The sequence below is a fragment of the Gorilla gorilla genome, chromosome 13 (genome assembly GCF_029281585.2).
Source record: "Gorilla gorilla gorilla isolate KB3781 chromosome 13, NHGRI_mGorGor1-v2.1_pri, whole genome shotgun sequence".
NCBI classification, from domain to species: Eukaryota; Metazoa; Chordata; class Mammalia; order Primates; family Hominidae; genus Gorilla; species Gorilla gorilla.
This window is the reverse complement of record NC_073237.2, coordinates 52,611,799-52,634,732: the sequence shown is the minus strand read 5'-3', so window position 1 is coordinate 52,634,732 and position 22,934 is coordinate 52,611,799. Positions and strand designations below refer to the sequence as shown.

The following is a 22,934-nucleotide window of genomic DNA, read 5'->3' as shown; positions in this document are numbered from 1 at the left end:
GTATCACTGTTTTCACGATATTGATTCTTCCCATCCATGAGCATGGTATGTTTTTCCATTTGTTTCTGTCTTCTCTTATTTCCTTGAGCAGTGATGTGTAGTTCTCCTTGAAGAGGTCCTTCACATCACTTGTAAGTTGTATTCCTAGGTATTTTATTCTCTTTGTAGCAATTGTGAATGGGAGTTTGCTCATGATTTGGCTCTCTGTTTGTCTATTATTGATGTATAGGAATGCTTGCTATTTTTGCATGTTGATTTTTTATCCTGAGACTTTGCTGAAGTTGCTTATCAGCTTGAGGACTTTTTGGGCTGAGACAGTGGGGTTTTCTAAATATACAATCATGTAGTCTACAAACAAAAAATTTGATTTCCTCTCTTCCTATTTGAATACGCTTTACTTCTTTCTCTTGCCTGATTGCTCTGGCCATAACTTCCAATACTAGGTTGAATAGGAGTTAGAAGAGAGGACATCCTTATCTTGTGTGGGTTTTCAAAGGGAATGAGTCCTGATTTGTCCATTCAGTATGATATGGGCTGCAAGTCTGTTATAAATAGCTCTTATTATTTTGAGGTTTGGTCCATCAATACCTAGTTTATTGAATGTTTTTAGCATTAAAGGGTGTTGAATTTTATTGAAGGCCTTTTCTGCATCTATTAAATAATCATGTGGTTTTTGTCATTGGTTCTGTTTATGTGATGGATTACGTTTATTGATTTGCTTATATTGAGCCAGTCTTGCATTCAAGGGATGAAGCCAACTTGATCATGGTGGATAAGCTTTTTGTGTGCTGCTGGATTCGGTTTGCCAGTATTTCATTGAGAAATTTTCCATGTTGATTTCCATCTGAGATATTGGCTTGAAATTTGCTTTTTTTGTTGTGTCTCTGCTAGGTTTTGGTATTAGGATGGTGCTGGTCCCATAAAATGAAGTAGAGAAGAGTCCCTCTTTTTCTATTATTTGGAATAGTTTCAGAAGGAATGCTACCAGCTCCTTTTGTACCTATGGTAGAATTCAGCTGTGAATTTGTCTGGTCCTGGGCTTTTATTGGTTGGTAGGCTATTAATTTCTGCATCAATTTCAGAAGTTATTACTGGTCTATTCAGGGATTCGACTTCTTCCTGGTTTAGACTTGGGGGGGTGTATGGGGTGTATGTGTCCAGGAAGTGTCCAGGAATTTATCCATTTCTTCTAGATTTTCTAGTTTATTTGCATAGAGGTGTATGTAGTATACTCTGGTGGTAGTTTGTATTTCTGTGGGATCAGTGGTGATCTCCCCTTTATCATTTTTTATTGTGTTTATTTGATTCTTCTCTCTTTTCTTCTTTATTAGTCCGGCTAGTGGTCTGTTTTGTTAATCTTTTTTAAAAACCAGCTCCTGGATTCATTGATTTTTGAAGGCTTTTTCTTGTCTCTGTCTCCTTCAGTTCTGCTCTGATCTTAGTTATTTCTTGTCTTCTGCTACATTTTAAATTTGTTTCGTCTTGCTTCTCTAGTTCTTTTTAATTGTGATGTGAGGGTGTCAATCTCAGATCTTTCTTGCTTTCTCTTGTGGGCATTTAGTGCAATGAATTTCCCCCTTAACACTGCTTTAGCTGTGTCCCAGAGATTCTGTATGTTGTGCCTTGTTCTCATTGGTTTCAAATAACTTATTTATTTCTGCCTTAATTTCATTATTTACTGAGTAGTAATTCAGGATCAGGTTGTTCAGTTTCTATGCAGTTGTGTGGTTTTGAGTGAATTTCTTAATCCTGAGTTCTAATTTGATTGCACTGTGGTCTAAGATACTGTTTGTTATGATTTCCATTCTTTTGCATTTGCTGAGGAGTGTTTTACTTCCATTATGTGGTTGATTTTAGAATAAGTGCCAAGTGGTGCTGAGAAAAATGTATATTCTGTAGATTTAGGGTAGAGAGTTCTGTAGATGTCTGTTAGGTACACTTGGTCCAGAGCTGAGTTCAAGTCCTGATTATCCTTGTTAATTTTCTGTCTCCTTGATCTGTTAAAGTCTCCCACTATTATTGCATAGGAGTGTGAGTTTCTTTGTAGGTTTCTAAGAACTTGCTTTTTGAATCTAAGTGCTCCTGTATTGGGTGCATATACATTTAGAATAGTTATCTCTTCTTGTTGCATTGATCCCATTAACATTATTTAATGCTCTTCTTTGTCTTTTTTGATCTTTGTCAGTTTAGAGACTAGGATTGCAACCCCTGCTTTTTTTTTTGCTTTCCATTTGCTTGGTAAATCTCTCCCCATCCCTTTATTTTGAGCCTATGCATGTCTTTGCATGTGAGATCTGTCTCCTGAATACAGCACCCTGATGGGTCTTCACTCTTTATCCAATTTGTGAGTCTGTGCCTTTTTAATTGGGGCATTTAGCCCATTTACATTTAAGTTTAGTATTGTTATGTGTGAGTTTGATTCTGTCATCATGATGCTAGCTGGTTATTTTGCCCATTAGTTGTTGCAGTTTCTTCATAGTGTCAGTGGTTTTATATTTGGTATGTTTTTGCAGTGGCTGGTGCTGGTTTTTCCTTTCCATATTTAGTACTTCCTTCAGGAGCTCTTGTAAGGCAGGCCTGGTGGTGACAAAATCCTGCAGCATTTGCTTTTCTGTAAAGAATTTTATTTCTCCTTCGCTTATGAAGCTTAGTTTGGCTGGATATGAAATTCTGGTTTGAAAATTCTTTTCTAAGAATGTTGACTGTTGGCACCTACTCTCTTCTGGCTTGTAAGATACCTGCAGAGAGATCTGCTGTTAGTCTTATGGGCTTCCTTTTGTGGGTAACCTGACCTTTCTCTCTGGCTGCCCTTAACATTTTTTCCTTCATTTCAACCTTGGCAAATCTGACAATTATGTGTTTTGGGGTTACTCTTCTCAAGGAGTATGTTTGTGGTGTTCTCTGTATTTCCTAAATTTGAATGTTGGCCTGTCTTGCTAGGTTGGGGAAGTGCTCCTGGACAATATCCTAAAGTGTGTTTTCCAACTTGGTTCCATTCTCCCCGTCACTTTCAGGTACACCAATCAAACATAGGCTTGGTCTTTTCACACAGTCCCATATTTCTTGGAGGCTTGTTTGTTCCTTATTATTCTTTTTTCTCTAATCTTGTCTTCATGCTTTATTTCATTAAGTTGATCTTCAATCTCTGATATCCTTTGTTCTGCTTGATTGATTCGGCTACTGATACTTGTGTATGCTTCATGAAGTTCTCATACTGTGTTTTTCAGCTCCATCGAGTCATTCATGTTCTTCTCTAAAATGGTTATTCTAGTTAGCAATTCCTCTAACCTTTTATCAAGTTTCTTGCCTTCCTTGCACTGGGTTAGTACATGCTCCTTTAGCTCAGAAGAGTTTATTATTACCCACCTTCTGAAGCTTACTTCTGTCAATTTCTTAAACTCATTCTCCATTCAGTTTTGTTCCCTTGCTGGTGAGGAGTTGTAATCCTTTGGAGGAGAAGAGGTATTCTGGTTTTTGGAATTTTTACCCTTTTTGCCCTGGTTTTTTCTCATCTTCATGGATTCATCTACCTTTGGTCTTTGCTGTTGGTGACCTTCAGATGGAGTATTTACATGGTAGTCCATTTCGTTGATGTTTATATATTGCTTTCTGTTTGTTAGTTTTCCTTCTAATAGTCAGGCCCCTCTTCTGCAGGTCTGCTGGAGTTTGCTTGAGTTCCCATTCCAGACCCTGTTTGCTTGGGTATCACCTGTGGAGGCTGAAGAACAGCAAAGATTGCTGCCTGCTCCTTCCTCTGGAAGCTTCATCCCAGAGGGGCACCCACTGGATTCCAGCCAGAGCTCTCCTGTATTAGATGTCTGTCCACCCCTGCTGGGAGGTGTCTCCCAGTCAGGAGGCATGGGGTTCAAGGACCCACTTGAGGAGGCAGTCTGCCCCTTAGCAGAGCTCATGCGCTATGCTGTATGATCTGCCGCTCTCTTCATAGCCGGCAGACAGGAACTTTTAAGTCTGCTGAAGCTGCACCTACAGCCGCACCTTCCCCCAGGTGCTCTGTCCAAGGGAGATGGGAGTTTTATCTATAAGCTGCTGACTGGGACTTCTGCCTCTCTTTCAGAGATGCCCTGCCCAGAGGGGAGGAATCTAGAGAGGCAGTCTGGCTACAGTGACTTTGTGGAGCTGTGGTGGGCTCAGCTCAGTCTGAACTTTCTGGTGGCTGTGTTTACACTGTGAGGGGCAAACCGCCTACTCATGCCTCAGTAATGGTGGACTCACCTCCCCTCATCAAGCTTGAGCATCCCAAGTCAACTTCAGACTGCTGTGCTGGCAGCGAGAATTTCAAGCCAGTGGATCTTAGATTGCTGGGCTCTGTGGGGGTGGGATCCACTGAGCAAGACCTCTTAGCTCCCTGGCTTCAGTCCCCTTTCCAGGAGAGTGAGCAGTTTTGTCTTGCTGGTGTTCCAGGCTCCACTGGGGTACAAAAACAAAACAAAACAAAACAAAACTCCTGCAGCTAGCTCGGTGTCTGCCCAAACGGCTGCACAGTTTTGTGCTTGAAACTCAGGGCCCTTGTGGTGTAGGCACCTGAAGGATTCTCCTGGTTGTGGGTTCCAAAGACCATGGGAAAAGCATAGTACCTTGGCCACATAGCACGATCTCTCATGGCATAGTCCCTCATGGCTTCCCTTGGCTGGGTAGGGAGTTCCCTGACCCTTTGCACTTCCTGGGTGAGATGACGCCCCACCTGCTTCTGCTCACACTGCATGGCTTGCACCCACTGTCTAACCTGTCCCAATGAGATGAACTGGGTACCTTATTTGGAAATGCAGAAATCACCTGCCTCTGCATTGGTCTCATTGGGAGCTATAGACTGGAGCTGTTCCTATTTGGCCATCTTGCCTGGGAATCAATCATATTGTTTTTACAAGAAGTACATTTCCAGTCACTTTTTCTTCATTGCATTTTGTTCTTTGCAAAATCAAAGCTCAAACATGTTAAAACATATATTAAAGTTGAATATAGTGCACAAAAGGATTACTTAGAATTTAAGTACAGGCAATGTAAGAATTTATTCTCTATGACCACTGAAAAGAAGTCATGTTGTACTGTGTAAAATTGCAAGCCTCATGAATAGAAGTAATATAATGCTTCAGAAAACCAGACCTTTGGTGTTTTGCTAAAGGTAAATTAAAATCAATATTAAGGCATACATTCACAGAAACATTAACAGCAAACTTCTGTAAATGTGTTTAAAACACTTTAGAGCCTGATTACTCTGTGGTAATGTTATGGCATGTCTTTTAATAACTTATGTTACCTAGAAAATTTGAAAGGTAATGTATTTTATTCATGCTTAAAAGTAAAGACAATATAAGAAAAGTATTGGGGTGTTTGTGTTCTGTAGAGTGAATTAGAACATTGAGTTTCACATACTAATTAATATGCTATGTAATGCAAAAGCCCACAAATTTATCAGTTATTTTTAATGTCAAATTCTAATATGAAAGTGCTTTGTTATATGTTAATTAATCTTTTTATTTTCAAGATGTGAAAACAACCAAAAATAGAGTTGAGGTCCAGAAATTTTGTATGTTCTAAATAATTTGTAAGTCTTTTCACTGCTCTACAGAATTATAATATGTGTTTTTTTCACTATTATTAGCAAATCATCTGCAGCAAAAGGCTCAGTTCATTTTGGAAGTTTCAAATAATTGGCTATATATTCTGAAAGTTATATTGTTTTCTTCCTACAGTATTCAGACATCAGATCAATGACATGAACTTTATTTTCTGGGTCTGCCTGTAGATTTTTAGAAGTGGGGAAACACCTTTAATCTTAAGCTTTTAAGATGTATAAACTGTTCTTTTGAAGGCAATATAATTATTTTAGACTTTCAAATAATACACTTTAAATCAGATCTCAGAATAAGTATTTGAAGATTTGATTGTTTTTAAGAGGGTATAAAAAGAAAAACAAAGATAATTTATTTCTAGAGTGTGAAATCAAATATTACCATAATATTTTTACCCTTTTAAAATGATTTTTTAAAGCAATATAGACTTTGTTAGTTCTTTCTCATGATGCTATGAAGAAATACCTGAGACTGGGTAATCTATAATGAAAAGAGATGTAATTGACTCACAGTTCCACATGGCTGGGGAGGCCTCAGGAAACTTACAATCATAGTGGGAAGTGGAAGTTACCTCTTCACAGGGTGGCAAGAGAAAGAATGTGTGCAAGCAGGAGAAATGTCAGATGCTTATAAAACCAGCAGATTTCATGAGAACTCACTCGCTATCATGAGAACAGCATGGAGGAAACCACCCCCATGATTCAGTTACCTCTCACTGGGTCCCTTTCACAACACATGAGGATTATGGGAACTACAATTCAAGATGAGATTTGGGTAGGGACACAGCCAAACCATATAATACACTATACAAAGAAAATGTTTTTCTTTCTGAAAAGTGGGACTTTTTTTAAAAAAAGAAAAAGTATAAAAGAAATTAATTGGATACCAAATTGAAAAGGCAAGAATTATGTAATTTTAATATTGTATTTTATTCTAACTTTACATATAGTATCACTATGCAAAGTTTGACACTGCAAATAACATATCCTCATCCAATGTTGAAAGGTAAATGTTTAAAATCTTCAAATGTTAAAAAGTATAGATATATATTTAGTAGAATTTCTAATTATTGCTTTTCATGTCTTTAGCCCACCACCCACCATGTAATATATTTCCAGGTAAACTACCTTATTGTTTACCTGCCTTATTGTTAAGAGCCTTAAAAGAGACTTCATGTCTGTTTTACCTTATATCTGCGTATTAACTGAGAAAAACTGGTAATTGTACAGAAACTAACCTTGATTTTTTAAGCTGTAGAAGTCCAAGTAGAGCTGTCAATTAACATGATTTCCTCGGATATTAAGAATGTGTCACTCATTGCACAAGCTAAGCATTGGACTATGGGCTTCCCATTTCTCAGTGTTATACCATTTCAAAAATTCTCCCAAGAAAACACATGAAAATGCATCAGATTAAAGTACTTTTTAATTTATTCACACAGAGTAGAGAAGTTCTCAACCACACTATGCAAGCCTAAGATAATTGAAAGAAATCGCTTTATTCTTTCCTAGCTCATAGGCACTATGCTGCGATGACTCAGGTTTTCTCCAATGAGACCTGTTAATACTTAAATGTCATTTTCTGGTAGGAATACTATTTATAGCTATGTGGTTTGTGAATGGTAGAGTTCCAGGTGATAACATTTACATAACAAATGATGGAAATGGCACCCACTGGATTTGTTTAATGTGGAAGACATATTTTCTATGTGAATATAATGAAGAAAGATGAGATGATGGGATTCCCATCTTGAGTAATGTGTACAAAATCACAACAGAATGGTGCTGTATCCCTCTCACAAGACATTTGAGCAAAACATTTTTAAAGACATCAAAGAGTTAAAGATACAAAAAAAATTCCAAGTAAACTAAATTCCAGAAAGCATTAATCTCTTCATAGGAGGAAAGAAATTCATGGTTGATTTCATGCCTGATAGTGTCAAAATGAGGAAGAACTTGTCATATATGGAATAAGGAGAAACAAGTTAATTTGAGAGAGTTTTTCTACCTCAGTGGTAGACAAGATTCAGATCAAGTGAAAGGCAGCATCCTCTAAGGTGGGGCACATGATGGGGCACGGCACAATATTACTCAACAGAAAGTGGCTGTTCCCCAAATGAAAGGTAGTGTCCTGAGACAGAGCACTGTGTCTTGACTGCACAGTGTGGCAAGGCCCTGGGCCTGGCCCATGAAACTATTCTGTCTTCCAAAACCTCTGGGGCTGTTATGGAAAGGGCTGCTGCAAAGGTCTCTGAAATGCTTTTCAGGCCTTTTCTCCATTGTGTTGGATATTAGCACTTGGCTCCACTTTTGTAATGCAGATATCTCTATCAAGTGGTTGTTCCACAGCCTGCTTTGATTATTCTACTGAAAGCAGGTTTTTTTTTTTTTCTATCTTATTGCCAGGCTGCACATTTTCCAAACTTATACACTGTGCTTCTCTTTTAAATATGAGTTACATCTTTAAGTCATTTTTTTTTTTTTTTTTTGCTGCTGCATCTGCGTATATGCTGTTAGAAGCAGCCAAGTCACTTCCTGAATGCTTTGCTGCTTAAAACTTTCTTTCCCCAGGTACCCTAAATCTTAATGGTCAAGTTCAAACTTACATAGATCCCTAGGTCAAGGGCACAATACAGCCAAGTTCTTTGGTAAGGAAAAACAAGGTTAATCTTTGGTACAGTTTCCAATAAGTTCCTGATTTCCATCTAAGACCTTGTCAGCCTTTATTTCACTGTCCATATAATTATCAACATTTTGGTCACAACCATTTAACCAGTCTCTATGAAGATACAACATTTCTCTCATCTTGTTGTTTTGTTCTGAGCCCTCCAAATTCATCCAACCTCTGACTGTTACCCACTTCCAAACCTGCTTTCATGGTATCTTTGTAGTAATGCCCCAGTCTCAGTAACAATTTTCTGTGTTAGGTCACTCTTACATTGGTATAAAGAAACACCTGAGACTGGGTAATTTATAAAGAAAAAAGATTTAATGGTATCATAGTTCTGCAGGTTGTACAGGAAGCATAGTGCCAGCATCTGATTCTGAGGAGACCTCAGGAAATTTCAGCTCATGGCAAAAGGTGAAGCAGGAACAGGCACTTCACATGACAAAAACAGAAGCAAGAGACAGTGGTGGTGGTGTGGGGGCACATTTTACAACAACCAGATCTTGTGAGAAGTCACTCACTATCACAAGGATACCACCAAGCCATGAAAGATCCACTCCAATGACTCAAACACCTCTCACCAGGTGCCCACCTCTAACATTGGAGATTATAGTTCAACATGAGATTTGGGTGGGGACAAATATCCAAAGTATATCAGTGGTGTTACATAAAGATCCAAATTTATTATTTGCCTGTGGGTATCTAGGTTTCCCCAGCACCATTTGTTGAAAAGACTGCCCTTTCCTTATTGAACATTCTTGGCACTCTTGTCAAAATCATTTGACCATATGTGTCAAGGTTATTTCTGGGCTGTCTATTCTATTCCATTTGGACTATGTGTTTGTTGTTATGCCAGTGCCATGATATTGTGATTACTGTAGCTTTGTAGTAAGTTTTGAAATGAGGAAATTTGAGTCTTCCAACATTGTTCTTTTTAAAGATTGTTTTGGGGAGTGGGGTTTCTTTGAGATTGTATATGAATTTTAGGATGGGCTTTTCTAATTCTGCAAAAAAAAAATCATGAGGATTTTGATAGGGATTACAGTAAATTGATGGATTGCTTTGGGCAGTGTGGACATCTTAATAATATTAAGTCTTCCAATTTATGATCATGGGATGTGTTTCCATTTATGTCTTTTTTAGTTTCTTTCAGCAATTTTTATTGTTTTCATTGTACAGGTTTTTGAGCTCCTTGGTTAATTTCTAAATATTTTATTATTTTTTAGGCTTTTATAAATAGACTTGTTTTCATAATTTCTTTTCATATTGTTCATTGTTGCTCTATGGAAATTGACTAATCTTTGCCTGTTGATGTGGTATCCTTCTCTTTGCTGAATTCATTTGTTTTTAGTTCAAACAGTCAAGTTTTGTAAAGTCTTTAAGGTGTTCTATATCATATCATGTGTAAATAGTGATCATGTTACTTCTTTCTTTCCAATGTAGATGCCTTTTATTTCTTTTTCTTGCCAAATTCATCTGGCTAGAGCTTGCAAAATGGGCAAAGGACTTTAATGGACATTTTTCCAAAGAGATATACAAATGGCCAATAAGCATATGAAAATATGTTCAACATCACTAATCATTAAAGAAATACAAATTGAAGCTACAATGCGATACCACCTTACACTCATTAGGATAACTACTATTTAAAAAATCCATAAAGTAACAATTGTTGGTGAGAAGGTGTAGAATTTGGACACATTGTGCGCTGCTGGTGTGAATTTAAAATGGTACAGTTGCTGCAGGAAACAGTATGGCAGTCCCTAAAAAATTAAAAATAGAATTATCATATTTTGCAGACAATTCAATTTCTGAAGACATACCGAAAAGAATTGAAAGCTGTGTCCAAGAGGTGTTAGTACACTGATGTTCATAGCAGCATTATTCACAATAGCTAAAATGTGGAAGAAATTCATGTTCATCAACAAATGAATGAGTAAGATAAATGTGGTATATACAATAGAATATTATCTAGCCTTAAAAAGGAAAAAAAAATCTGACATATGCTGCAACATGGATCTAATTTGGGGATATTATGCTTAATAAAACAAGCCAGTCACACAAACACAAATACTGTATGATTCTACTTATATGAGGTAGAGTAGTCAAAGTTACAGAGGAAGTTGAATAATGTTTGCCAGGAGTTTGTGGGAGGTGAGATGGCAAATGTATAATGAGAACAGAGTGTAAGAAGATAAAAAGAATTATGGAGATGGATGGTGGTGGTGGCTGCACAACATTAAACTGCACATTCAAAAATGATTAAGAAGGTAAATTTTATGTTATGTGTATTTCACTATAATGAAATTAAAAATTAAAAATAGCTGAACTAATGATTAAATATAAAACATACTTAAAATTAATGTGTGGCCCTTAGATCAGAGCTGAACAAACCAATTGGAAAAACAAAAGAAAAAGAAAAATTTAGAACAATCAGAAATATGTGCACAATAATTGGACATTTGATATTGTAATAAATAATTTTTGCTAATATTTTGGAAAGTAGTGATATTAAAGTTTTGTTAAGTGTTAAAAACACAAATACTTACATTGATATGCTTTAAAAAATGTGGGAGGAGCAGGTAGATAAATGTATAAATGAAACATGACCAGCTATACGTTGATAACCATTGAAGCTGGGTGTTGGGTATGTGTGGGTTTATTATATCACTCTTTTGATTTATATACATGCTCAAACTTTTACATTAAAAAGTGGTTTTCATGGAAAAAATAGATATCAATTATTGCGAGTTTGAGAGGATGGAGGAATGAATAGGCATAGTATACAGAATTTTCAGGGCACTGAAAGTATTTTATTTGATACCATAGTGGTAGCTACATGTCATTATACATCTGTTGAGGCCCACAGAAAGTACAACATTAAGAGTGAAGCCTAGTGTAAACTATTAACTTTGGCTAATAATGTTATAGCATTGTAGTTTTATGGATTGTAATAAATGTACCAGTTTGGTGTGGGATGTTGATATTGAGAGAGGCTGTGCATGTATGAGAACATGAGGTGTATGGAAAAAACCTGTACTTTTCACATAATTTTTCTCTGAACCTAAAACTACTCTAACTAATAAAGTCTATTTTTTAAAATGTACTTACCAGCCAAAAGATGAGGATAGAGCAAGAGTGCTCAAAGAAACTCCTCCACTTCTCTGCAGGTTTTTAATGCATACCTTGTAGCAACCCTCCAAGAAAGAGTGCATGACAAGAAAGTTCAATATTATGGTGAACATTGTGTCCTCCTCCTCTCCAATAATTCATATATTGAAGTCCTAACCCCAGCACCTCACAATGTAACCTTATTTAGAAATACAGTAATTGCAGATGTAATTAAGATGAGATTATACTAGAGTGGAGTGAGCCCCAATTCAATAAGACTAGTGTCTTTGTAAAAAGGGAAAATTTGGATACATATGCATACACATAGACATACATACACAAAGTATATGAACATGAAGGTAGAGATTGGGTTGATATGTCTACCAACCCAAGGAATGTCAAAGATTGTCAGAAATCTGTCAGATCTAGGAAAGTGGCATGGAACACATTCTTCTTCACAGCCTTCAAGAGGAACCACCCCTGCTGACATGTTGATCTTGGACTTCTAGCCTCCAGAGCTGTGAGACAATGGATTTCTGTTGTTTAAGTAACCCCTGCCAACACATTGATCTTAGACTTCTAGCATCCAGAACCATGAGACAATAAATTTCTGTTGTTTTACCCACTCAGTATACTGTTGCACTACTTTGTTATAGTAGCCCTAGCAAATGAATACACTGAGATATATAGTATTGAGGGACATTGGTTTTCCTTCGTTATATTGCAGCTGTCCGTCAAAGTAGAAGATACATTTCCTAAACTGCAGAAAGCTGGGGGAAAAAAGTAAAACCTCAATAGCTCAAAATTTGGATGGTTAGACTGTAAGAGAGAAGAAAAGAGAGAGCTTCCATTGTTTAGAAAACTGGTGTCTGGACTGTAAAGCAAAAGGACAGGTCTGGCATCTTGCTCTTTCCAGATAACAAGATATATTGGAGGCATACCTTCTGTTCTGTTTCCCTGAATATTTGAAGTTGTTGTTGAACTAAATATTATGCAGTTGAAACTAAGTGCAACTTCCTCAGTTACAGATTTCATTAACTCAGATTCCCAAATAGGTAGCTGGACAGAATAAGGAGAATAATAATTTCTTAGGACAGTTATGTTTACGTTTAGATTCCACTGTTATTTTTAATACATTTTCTAATGTACAATTCTAAAAATACACAAGACCATTGCAGATTGGTGATTATGTATGACCAATAGTCAGAAAAGAAAACATTGAATGGAAGGAAACCCTAAAACCTAGTATCAGAATTACTCAAAAAAACCTTTAAAATAACTATAAAAACAGACTGGGTGCGGTGGCTCACTCCTGTAATCCCAGCACTTTGGGAAGCCAAAGCGGGCAGATCACTTGAGGTCAGGAGTTCGAGACCAGCCTGACCAACATGTTGAAACCCTGTCTCTACTAAAAATACAAAAATTAGCTGAGCATGGTGGCACATGCCTGTAATCCCAGCTACTTGGGAGGCTGAGGCAGGAGGATCGCTTGAACCCAGGAGGTAGAGGTTGCAGTGAGCCGAGATCACACCATTGTACTCCAGTCTGGGCGACAAAAGCGAAGCTCCATCTAAAAAACAAACAAGCAAAAACAAAAAATAAAAATAAAACAGTTTACTGAAATATGCACTAGGAAAGCTGTACAGTGTACATAAAGAGATGTTGTCTCTCAGCAGAGAGATTAAAATGATTACAAATCGAATAAAAATGCTATGAATTTAAAAATTCCTTCAAAGATCTTTAGATGGTTTGGGAAGGAAATTAGCAAGCTAATTCCAAAATTTTTATGTGAATATACAGAATCCAAAAGAGATACAAACAACCTTGAAAAATAATAAAAAAGTATAAAACCTTATTGTCAGTGATTTCAAGTTATAAATCCACAGTAATTAACACAGTGTGTTACTGGCATTAACGCAGGCCAAGCTTGTGCAACCTTTGGCCCATGGGTTGCATGCAGCCCAGGACGGCTTTGAATGTGGCCCAGCAAAAATTTGTAAACTTTCTTAAAACATTAAGAGATATATTGTGATTTTTTTTTTTTTTTAGCACATCAGCTGTCATTAGTGTTAGTGTATTTTATGTGTGACCCTAAACAATTCTTCCAGTGTGGCCCAGGGAAGCCAGGACACCTCTGGCATAGGCAATTAAATCAGTGGAACAAATTGAGATTCCAGAACTAGACCAAAAATCTATTGAGACTTAAAAAAAAAGCAGGTCAGTTTAACTGAGCAAGAAACAATTCTACATTTTTTTAAGTGGGGCTGAAAAACTGAACAACTTCATGAAAAATATAACTCACTTTACATATGAAAATTAATTGGACATGAATTGTAAGCCTGATTATAACAGGTAGAATCATAACAATTCTAGAAGTAAGTCTAGATTGCCTTCAAAATCTTGCAGTAGAAGATTTTTTATTCAGGATACAAAAATAATTAAACATAATTGAAATTGCTAAATTGAACTTAATGAAAACAATGTTTTCTTACTGAAAAATTCAGTTAAGATCATCATGCAAAAATTTTTTTAATTTTTAACTTTTTGTGTAGATAGTAGATATAAATATTTATGAGTTAGATGGGGTATTTTGAATACAGACGTGCAATGTGTAATAATTACATCAGGGTAAATATCGTATCCATTACCTCAAGCATTTATCATTTGTGTTACAAACAATCCAGTTATATTCTTTTAGTTATTTTAAATTGTACAACTAAATTATATTGACTACAATCACCCTGTTGTGCTATCTAATACTAGGTCTTATTCATTTTTTTCTAACTATTTTTTGTACCCATTAACCATCCTCACTTTATTCCCCTTCTGCCCAACTAAATTCCCAGCCTCTGGAACTTTCTTTCTACTCTCTATATCTCAATGCGTTCAATTGTTTTACTTTTTTAGCTTCCACAAATAAATGAGAACATGCGAAGTTTATCTTCCTGTGCCTGGCTTATTTCACTGAACATAACGTCCCCCAGTTCCATCCATGTTGTTGCAAATGACAGTATCACATTTTTTTAATGGCTGAATAGTACTCCACTGTGTCTATGTACCACATTTTCTTTAGCAAGGAACAATGTGAACCAAAAATGTTAACAATACATATATGTTTCTTAGAGGACATATTCAATATGTTGAATATATTAAATTTAATATACTAAAAATCTTATGAATCAATAGCAAAAAAATAAAATAAAATGAATGTACAAAATAATAAAATAAATGTGCAAAGTAATTCTATGGTCTGAATGTATGTGTCCCCCCAAATTCACATGTTAAAATCTAACCCCCAATGTGATGATATTAAGTGGGGGTTTTTGGGAAGTTATTATGTGATGAAGGCAAAGCCATAATTAATAGGATTAGTGTTCTTATAATAAAGGTCTGAGGGAGCATGTTAGCCTTCTTTGACTCTGTCTGCATGAGAGTCACAGAAGGCACCAATTATGAGAAATGGGCGTTAGCCAGCACCAAATCTGCTAGAACCTTGATCTTAAATTTCCCAGCCTTCAGAACTGTAAGCAATAAATTTATTTTTTAAATAAATTACCCAGGTTAAATTATTTTATTGTAGCAGCAGGAATAGACTAAGATAGTACTTGACAAAATTAGATATAGATTGAGTAACATGCTCATGAAAACAGTTCAACAACATTAGTTATCCAGAATTGCAAATTAATATACCAAATAATTTTCAACAAACCAAATGGTCATTAATAGGACAATGGATAAAGACATTGTGGCACATTAATATAATGGAATACCTCTTATAAAACAAAAAGAGGATTGAACTACATATGCATGCAGCAACATGGATGAATAAAAAATATTATGAGTTTTGAAACAAAAACCAGATATAGAAGAACACAAAATATATGGTTTTATTTATAAATTCAAAGAAGTTGAAAAGTCCTCTTTAGAGACAGAATTAGCTTGCAGAAAACAACTGAAAAGAAACACAAGAGGATTTCCTATGGTAATTATAGTAGTACATAGAGTTTTTATATAGTGGACCAGTAGTTTACAATTGTCAAAAGTCACAGAGCTAAATATTTAAGATCAGTTCAATTTACTCTGTAGAAACTATATATAAAATACAGTTCAAAAAATGCCATACACATATAGTTGATTCTCTTATTCACAGTAGTAATATTATATGAAGTTGCCATAAACACAGAATTAGCAAATACTGAGCCATTAATACTAGGGGAAATACATAACTAGGTTCTTGTGAGCTCTGGTCACAGCATTTTTCTTAACAGATTATTTTATACGTGTTTATGCTTAAATGTATCTTATTTCATATATATTATTGATTTATTGACATTGAACTCATTGCCAACAGTATTGTACCCCATTCATATAGTACTCATATAGTACTCATACAGAAGCTCATATAGTACTCATGTTTGTTCCATAAGGCACATCACAGCCTGCTTGCATTTATGAACACTAGGTAGCCTACAGCACTATACTTGAGGGCCGTTTTAACAGTAAAATAACCAACAAAAAACACAAAAATGTGAAAAAGGTGCCACTAAGTAGACCATTGAAGAGATGCCGGCTATCCCAGCACCATTTATTGAACTGTGAGTCTTTTCCTCATTGCTTCTGTCAGCTTTGTCAAAGTTCAGATAATTGTAGATGTGCAGCCTTATTTCTGTGCTCTCTATTCTGTTCCATTGGTCTATGCACCTGTTTTTGTACCAGTACCATGCTGTTTTGGTTACTGTAGCCTTGTAGTATAGTAACAAGTTAGGTATCATGATGCCTTTAGCTTTGTTCTTTTTGCTAAGGATTGCCTTGGCTATCCGGGGTCTTTTTTGGTTCCATATGTATTTTATAATATTTTTTTCTGATTCTGTGAAGAATATTGTTAGTAATGTGGTAGGAATAGCATTGAATCTGTAAGTTGCTTTGGCCAACATAGGCGTTTAGTGATATTGATTCTTCCTGTCCATGAGCATGGAAAGTTTTTCCATGTCTTTGTCATCTCTGATTTCTTTGAGGAGTGTTTTATAGTTCTCATTGAAAATATCTTTCCCCTCCTTGGTTAGCCATATTCCTAGGTATTTTATTCTTTTTGTGGCAGTTGCAAATGGGATTGTTTTTCTCATTTGGGTCTCAGTTTGGCTGTTGATGTATAGGAATGCTGGTGATTTTTTCTTTTTTTTTTATTTTTTTCTTTTTGAGATGGAGTTTTGCTCTTGTTGCCCAGGCTGGAGTGCAATGGTGCGATCTTGGCTCACTGTAACCCCTGTCTCCCAGGTTCAAGCGATTCTCCTGTCTCAGCCTCCCGAGTAGCTGGGATTCCAGGCATGCGCCACCACGCTCGGCTAATTTTGTATTTTTAGTAGAGATGGAGCTTCTCCATGTTGGTCAGGCTGATTTCAAACTCCCAACCTCAGGTGATCCGCCCGCCTCTGCCTCCCAAATTGTTGGGATTGCAGGCGTGAGTCACCGTGCCCGGCCTGCTGGTGATTTTTGTACATTGGTTGTATATACTGCAACTTTGCTATAGTTGTTTATCAGCTGGAAGAGCTCTTGGGCTGAGACTATGGGGTTTTCTAGATATAAAATCATGTCATCTGCAAAAAGAGATCATTTGATTTCCTCTCTTCCTATTCAGATGCCTTTATTTTTTCTCTTGCCTGATTTCCTGGCTAGGAATTCCAATACTATGCTGAATATAAATGGTGAGAGAGGGCATCTTTGTCTTGTACTGGTTTTCAATGGGAATGCTACCAGCTTTTGACCATTCAGTATAATATTGGCTGTGAGTTTGTCATAGATGGCTTTTATTATTTTGAGGTATGTTCCTTCAATAGCTAGTTTATTGAGAGTTTTTAACATGAAGGGGTACTGAATTTTATTGAAAGCCTTTTCTGTGTCTATTGAGATAATCGTGTGACTAGCCATGTGCAGAAGATTGAAGCTATATCCCTTGCTTACACCATATACAAAAATCAATTCAAGATGGATTAAAGACATAGATGTAAAACCCAAACCTATATAAACCCTGGAAGATAACCTAGGCAATATCATCCTGGACATAGGAATTGGCAGATTTAATGACAAAGACACCAAAAGCAATTGCAACAATAGTAAAAACTGACAAGTAAAATCTAATTAATCTTAAAAGCTTCTACACAGCAAAAAAACAAAACAAAACAAAGAAACAAAAAAAAAAAAAGAAAAGAAAAAAGAAAAAAGAAACTAAAAAAAACCTATCTCCAGAGTAAAAAGATAATCTACAGAATGGGGGAAAATATTGGCAAACTATTCATTTGACAAAGGTCTAATATCCAACATCTATAAGAAACTTAAAAAAATTTACAAGAGAAAAACCAAACAACCCCATTATAAAGTGGGCAAAGCAGGTGAACAGACATACATGCAGCCAACAAGCATATGAAAAAAATCTCCATTTCTGTCATAATTAGAGAAATGCAAATCAAAAGCACAGTGAGATAACATCTCACATCAGTCAGAATGGCTATTATTAAAATGTCAAAAAATAATTAAAACAATAAAAATTTAAAAATAAAGTTAAAAAATATAAAATAAAAATGCTGATGAGGTTGCAGAGAAAAGGGAACATTATACACTGTTGGTGGGAGTGTAAATTATTTCAACCATTGTGGAAATCAGTATGACAATTCCTCTAAGAGCTAAAAGCAGAACTATAATTCAACCCAGCAATACATTACTAGGTATATACTCAGGGCAATATAAATCATTCTACTATAAAGACCCATGCATGTGAATGTGCATTGCCAGCACTATTCACAATAGCAAAGACATGGAATCAACCTAAATGACCACAAATTACAGATTGGATAAAGAAAATGTGGTACATATACACCATGCAATATTATGCAGCTATAAAAAAGAAAAAGACCACGTTTTTGGGGGGAACATGGATGGAGCCGGAGGCTATTATCCTTGGCAAACTAATGCAGGAACAGAAATTCAAATACTCCATGTTATCTCTTATAAGTGAGAGCTAAATGATAAGAACTTATGAACACAAAGAAACAACCGACAAGACAGTGGGGTCTACTTGAGCAGGGAAGGTGGGAGGAGGGAGAGTAGTAGAAAATATAACTATTGGGTACTAGGCTTAATACCTGGGTGATGAAACAATCTGTGCAAAAAACCCTGTGACATGTGTTTACCTATGTAACAAAACTTCACATGCATCCCCAAACCTAACTAAAAGTTAGAAAAAAAAAATACAAAAACTGAAGATCTTGTGTCTGTTAGTATATGGGACAGTAAGACCTAACTATGCTCTAAGTTACATAAATATTTTTGTATTCTTTAACTGTGAAATGGGGGTAATATTACCCATCTGATTCATTGACAATGTTTCTAAACTGATCAAATATGACAGTAGATGTGAAAGCAGTTTATAAAATATAAAGAACACTTGTGCTTATATTAGTAACCTCATAAAGAAAAAATGGGATTTATCAAACAAATTGAACATTGGAAGATATTTCTGGTGCTTCTGAATATAACAACATATAAAAATTGAAAGTATCCAATACCCCTGACCATTAGGTTGTATCAATGTGTATTGAATTTAAGGAATAAACAATAATAACATCAAAAAAAAAAAAAGGAAAGAAAGAAAAACAAGATGAGGATGCCTGTTTAGAGTTTGAGCACTGAAACAAGATGGCTTTTATTCAACCTCAGCTGGAACATGCATATTAGGGAACTCAAATTTTTGGCACTCTACGTGCCCATGATGGATTGCAAACGTGCCCATGAATATTAATTTGAGAGTTACCAATAAATATTATTGTGTAGGTGAATTAGCACATTTGATATCCATGAATAATGAGGATCGACTGTGCATTTATACATACGAATGAAAGAAGTGACTACTGTATCTTTCCAACAGAATATAGGAGGATGCTCAGGTGATGGCTCAGTTTTGATTTCTTCTCTTCTCATGCACAAGACAGAAAATGAATTGTTGCTTATGTTGCTGACACTACCTAAAATATGGGTATTTGGAAGCAGAAGCACAGTCCTCCATCAAGAGTCTATCCATAGAATTTGGAACAGAAACATTTCTATGATGGTTCTTTGGTGACTACTTTCCTCACCATATCTTGCACATTCTACATCCCATTCTCATTAATAATTAGTTTAAAATTCCTTATAAATCATCTGATTCTTTTATTATCTACACACTGCATATTGAGATAAAGTATAAACTCAGGCTATTGAATAAGGCCTGTTTTAAAATTAAAACAAGAGACCAGTATTGCAATATTTTCCTCCTTTTGATTAGATAATACAACAGTTTTGGATTTGTTGTTTTGTTTTGAGAATTTGGTTTGATTTTCCTGATCTTCTTCTTCAAAAAAAATCGATCTGATTATGTACCTTCTCCCAGAACAACCTGAGTTAATTCAATATATTTTGCCTTCCTAGATGATATTGTGTCCGGAATTGGTGGGCTCCTGGTCTCACTGACTTCAAGAATGAAGCCGCGGACCCTCGCAGTGAGTGTTACAGTTCTTAAAGGCGGCGTGTCCGTAGTTTGTTCCTTCTGATGTTCGGATGTGTTCGGAGTTTCTTCCTTCTGGTGGGTTCGTGGTCTCGCTGGCTCAGTAGTGAAGCTGCAGACTGTGGTGAGTGTTACAGCTCTTAAGGCAGCGCATCTGGAGTTGTTCATTCCTCGCGGTGGGTTCGTGGTCTCTCTGGCTTCAGGAGTGAAGCTGCAGACCTTCGCAGTGAGTGTTACAGCTCTTAAGGTGGCATATCTGGAGTTGTTCGTTCCTCTCAGTGGGTTTGTGGTCTTGCTGGCTTCCGGAGTGAAGCTGCAGACCTTCATGGTGAGTGTTACAGCTCATAAAGGCAGGGTGGACCCAAAGAGTGAGCAGCAGCAAGATTTATTGCAAAGAGTGAAAGAACAAAGCTTCCACAGTGTGGAAGGGGACGTGAGCAGGTTGCCACTGCTGGCTCAGGCAGCCTGCTTTTATTCTCTTATCTGGCCCCACCCACATCCTGCTGATTGGCCCATTTTACAGAGAGCTGATTTGTCTGTTTTACGGAAAGCTGATTGGTCCATTTTGACAGGGTGCTGACTGGTGCGTTTACAATCCGTGAGCTAGACACAAAAGTTCTCCAGGTCCCCACTAGATTAGCTAGATACAGTGTTGATTGGTGCATTAACAAACCCTGAGCTAGACACAGGGTGCCGATTGGTGTGTTTACAAACCTTGAGCTAGATCCAGAGTGCCGATTGGTGTATTTACAATCCCTTAGCTAGACATAAAGGTTCTCCAAGTCCCCACCAGAGTAGCTAGATACAGAGTGTCGATTGGTGCACTCACAATCCCTTAGCTAGACATAAAGGTTCTCCAAGTCCCCACCAGACTCAGGAGCCCAGCGGGCTTCACCCAGTGGATCCCACACTGGGGCCACAGGTGGAGCTGCCCGCCAGTCCCGTGCCGTGCACCTGCACTCCTCAGCCCTTGGGTGGTCGATGGGACTGGGCGCCTGGAGAAGGGGGCAGCGCTCGTTGGGGAGGCTCGGGCAGTGCAGGAGCCCATGGAGGGGGGAGGCTCAGGCATGGTGGGCTGCAGGTCCCAAGCCCTGCCCCATGAGGAGGCAGCTAATGCCGGGTGAGAAGTTGAGCACAGCAGCTGCTGGCCCAGGTACTAAGTCCCTCACTGCCCGGGCCGGCGGGGCTGGCCAGCTGCTCTGAGTGCAGGACCCGCCAAGCCCACGCCCACCCAGAACTCACGCTGGCCCGCAAGCACCGCGTGCAGCCCCAGTTCCCGTCCGTGCCTCTCCCTCCACACCTCTCTGCAAGCTGAGGGAGCCAGCTCTGGGCTTGGCCAGCCCAGAAAGGGGCTCCCATAGTGCAGTGGAGGGCTGAAGGACTCCTCAAGCGCAGCCAGAGTGGGTGCCAAGGCCGAGGAGGCGCCGAGAGCGAGTGAGGGCTGTGAGGGCTGCCAGCACACTGTCACCTCTCCATATTGTCCTTTATAATTGCAAAATGATCTTTCAAAGATAAATTGAATATTCAAAAAAAGTTTGGAATTTCCAATGTGCATTCTTGTTCTAAGAGAAATTTCTCTCAATGATATTGACACCTGTAATACAAGGATTTTACTTTCTAAAATTTTTAAAAATTACATTTAATCTCTAATGTGATGTTCTTTGTGTGTGGCACTTTATTACATTTATAAAACTATTCAAACTATGAAAAATAAACTTTATTGTTGATATCACCATTATATTAGAAGCTTCTCTCCATACATATATGTATATATATATTAATATACACATGTACACACACACGCACGTGTGCAGACACACACACACATACACACACACAGTTGGCCTTAGAACAGCATGAATTTGAACAACGTGGGTCCACTTATGCATAGGTTTTCTGCTGCTTCCACCTCTGAGACCAACTCCTTCTTCTTCCAACATACGCAACAAGCCTTCTCAGCTTACTCAACATGGAAAAAATAAGGACAAAGACCTTTATGATAATCCGCTACCACTTAATAACTAGCAAATATATTTTCTCTTTCTTATAATTTTCTTAATAACATTTTCTTTTCTCTTATTTTATTGTTAGATCACAGTATATGGTAGTATAAATACAAAATGTGGGTGAATTGACTGTTACCTTATTGGTAAGGCTTCCAGTCAACAGTGTGCTATTTATTAGTAGTTAAATGTAGGGGGAATCAAAATTTATACATATTTATTTATTTATTTTGTGGAACAGAGCGAGACTCCATCTGAAAAAAAATTGTCATACAATAGTAATATAATATTTGTAATTATCATTTTTATGGTTCCAGTATGAATCATATAAACATAAATGCTGTGATTTTGGCTTCCTAAAATTTTAAAATAAAAAAATTGAAACTATTTTTTACATCAAGAAAGTGAAAGCATCTGAATAATAATTATTATTATTTTTTGCTTAGGTAAGCCCTAATGTTGGTTTTCTTATTGGCCAGTCACTGAAATAGATTATAGTTTGGCAAGGTCCATTGAGGTCTGTGGGTGAAATTGATTAGGAAAAGACTATTGCAAATTCCACACCAGAAAGTCTTTTAAGGAATTTTATGGTGATAAGTACTAAAGCTTAAGTACTTTCAGGATTTTCCATGGAGTTCAATGACAGAACTCTGAGAACTGAGATGAATGAAGCAAGTATTTTTAGTTTGTGGCAAATGCTACATTCTCTCAGAAATATTCCCTGGTTAATGACCTCTTCTGCTTGTCAATAGGTTTGTGCATTCTACCTTTCCTTTAAAGTAAACGTAATCTTTTTATCAGTGGTAATGTGTGTGCCATTTCTTCAGAACTATCTCAATTTTCTTCCATAATGAGTTTCATACTACTAAATCTCTTGTATGTTTCACATTAATTAAAAACAATAACAGCAACAACAAAACAATATATAAAACAAAGCAAAACAAAACAACATCCTCATGGTTCTTTCTGTTTATTGTATATAGACGAAAGAATATTTATTATCTGATTGATATTTTTATAAGGGATATT

The 22,934-nt window shown here is 36.9% G+C and overlaps 1 protein-coding gene across 4 annotated transcripts in view; it reads left to right on the top strand.

Annotated features, from left to right (window-relative positions):
- The window catches only part of TYRP1 (tyrosinase related protein 1), a 1,209,372-nt gene that overhangs the window by 306,592 nt on the left and 879,846 nt on the right, over nt 1–22,934 (top strand). For 3 of the 4 annotated variants that reach the window (XM_055351058.2, XM_055351061.2, XM_055351060.2), the window contains one exon: nt 19,827–19,897. The gene's annotated coding sequence lies outside the window, so the exon portion shown is untranslated. Of the gene's footprint in view, nt 1–19,826; nt 20,027–22,934 lie in introns of all 4 variants that reach the window. The other variant, XM_055351059.2, reaches the window with a different exon arrangement.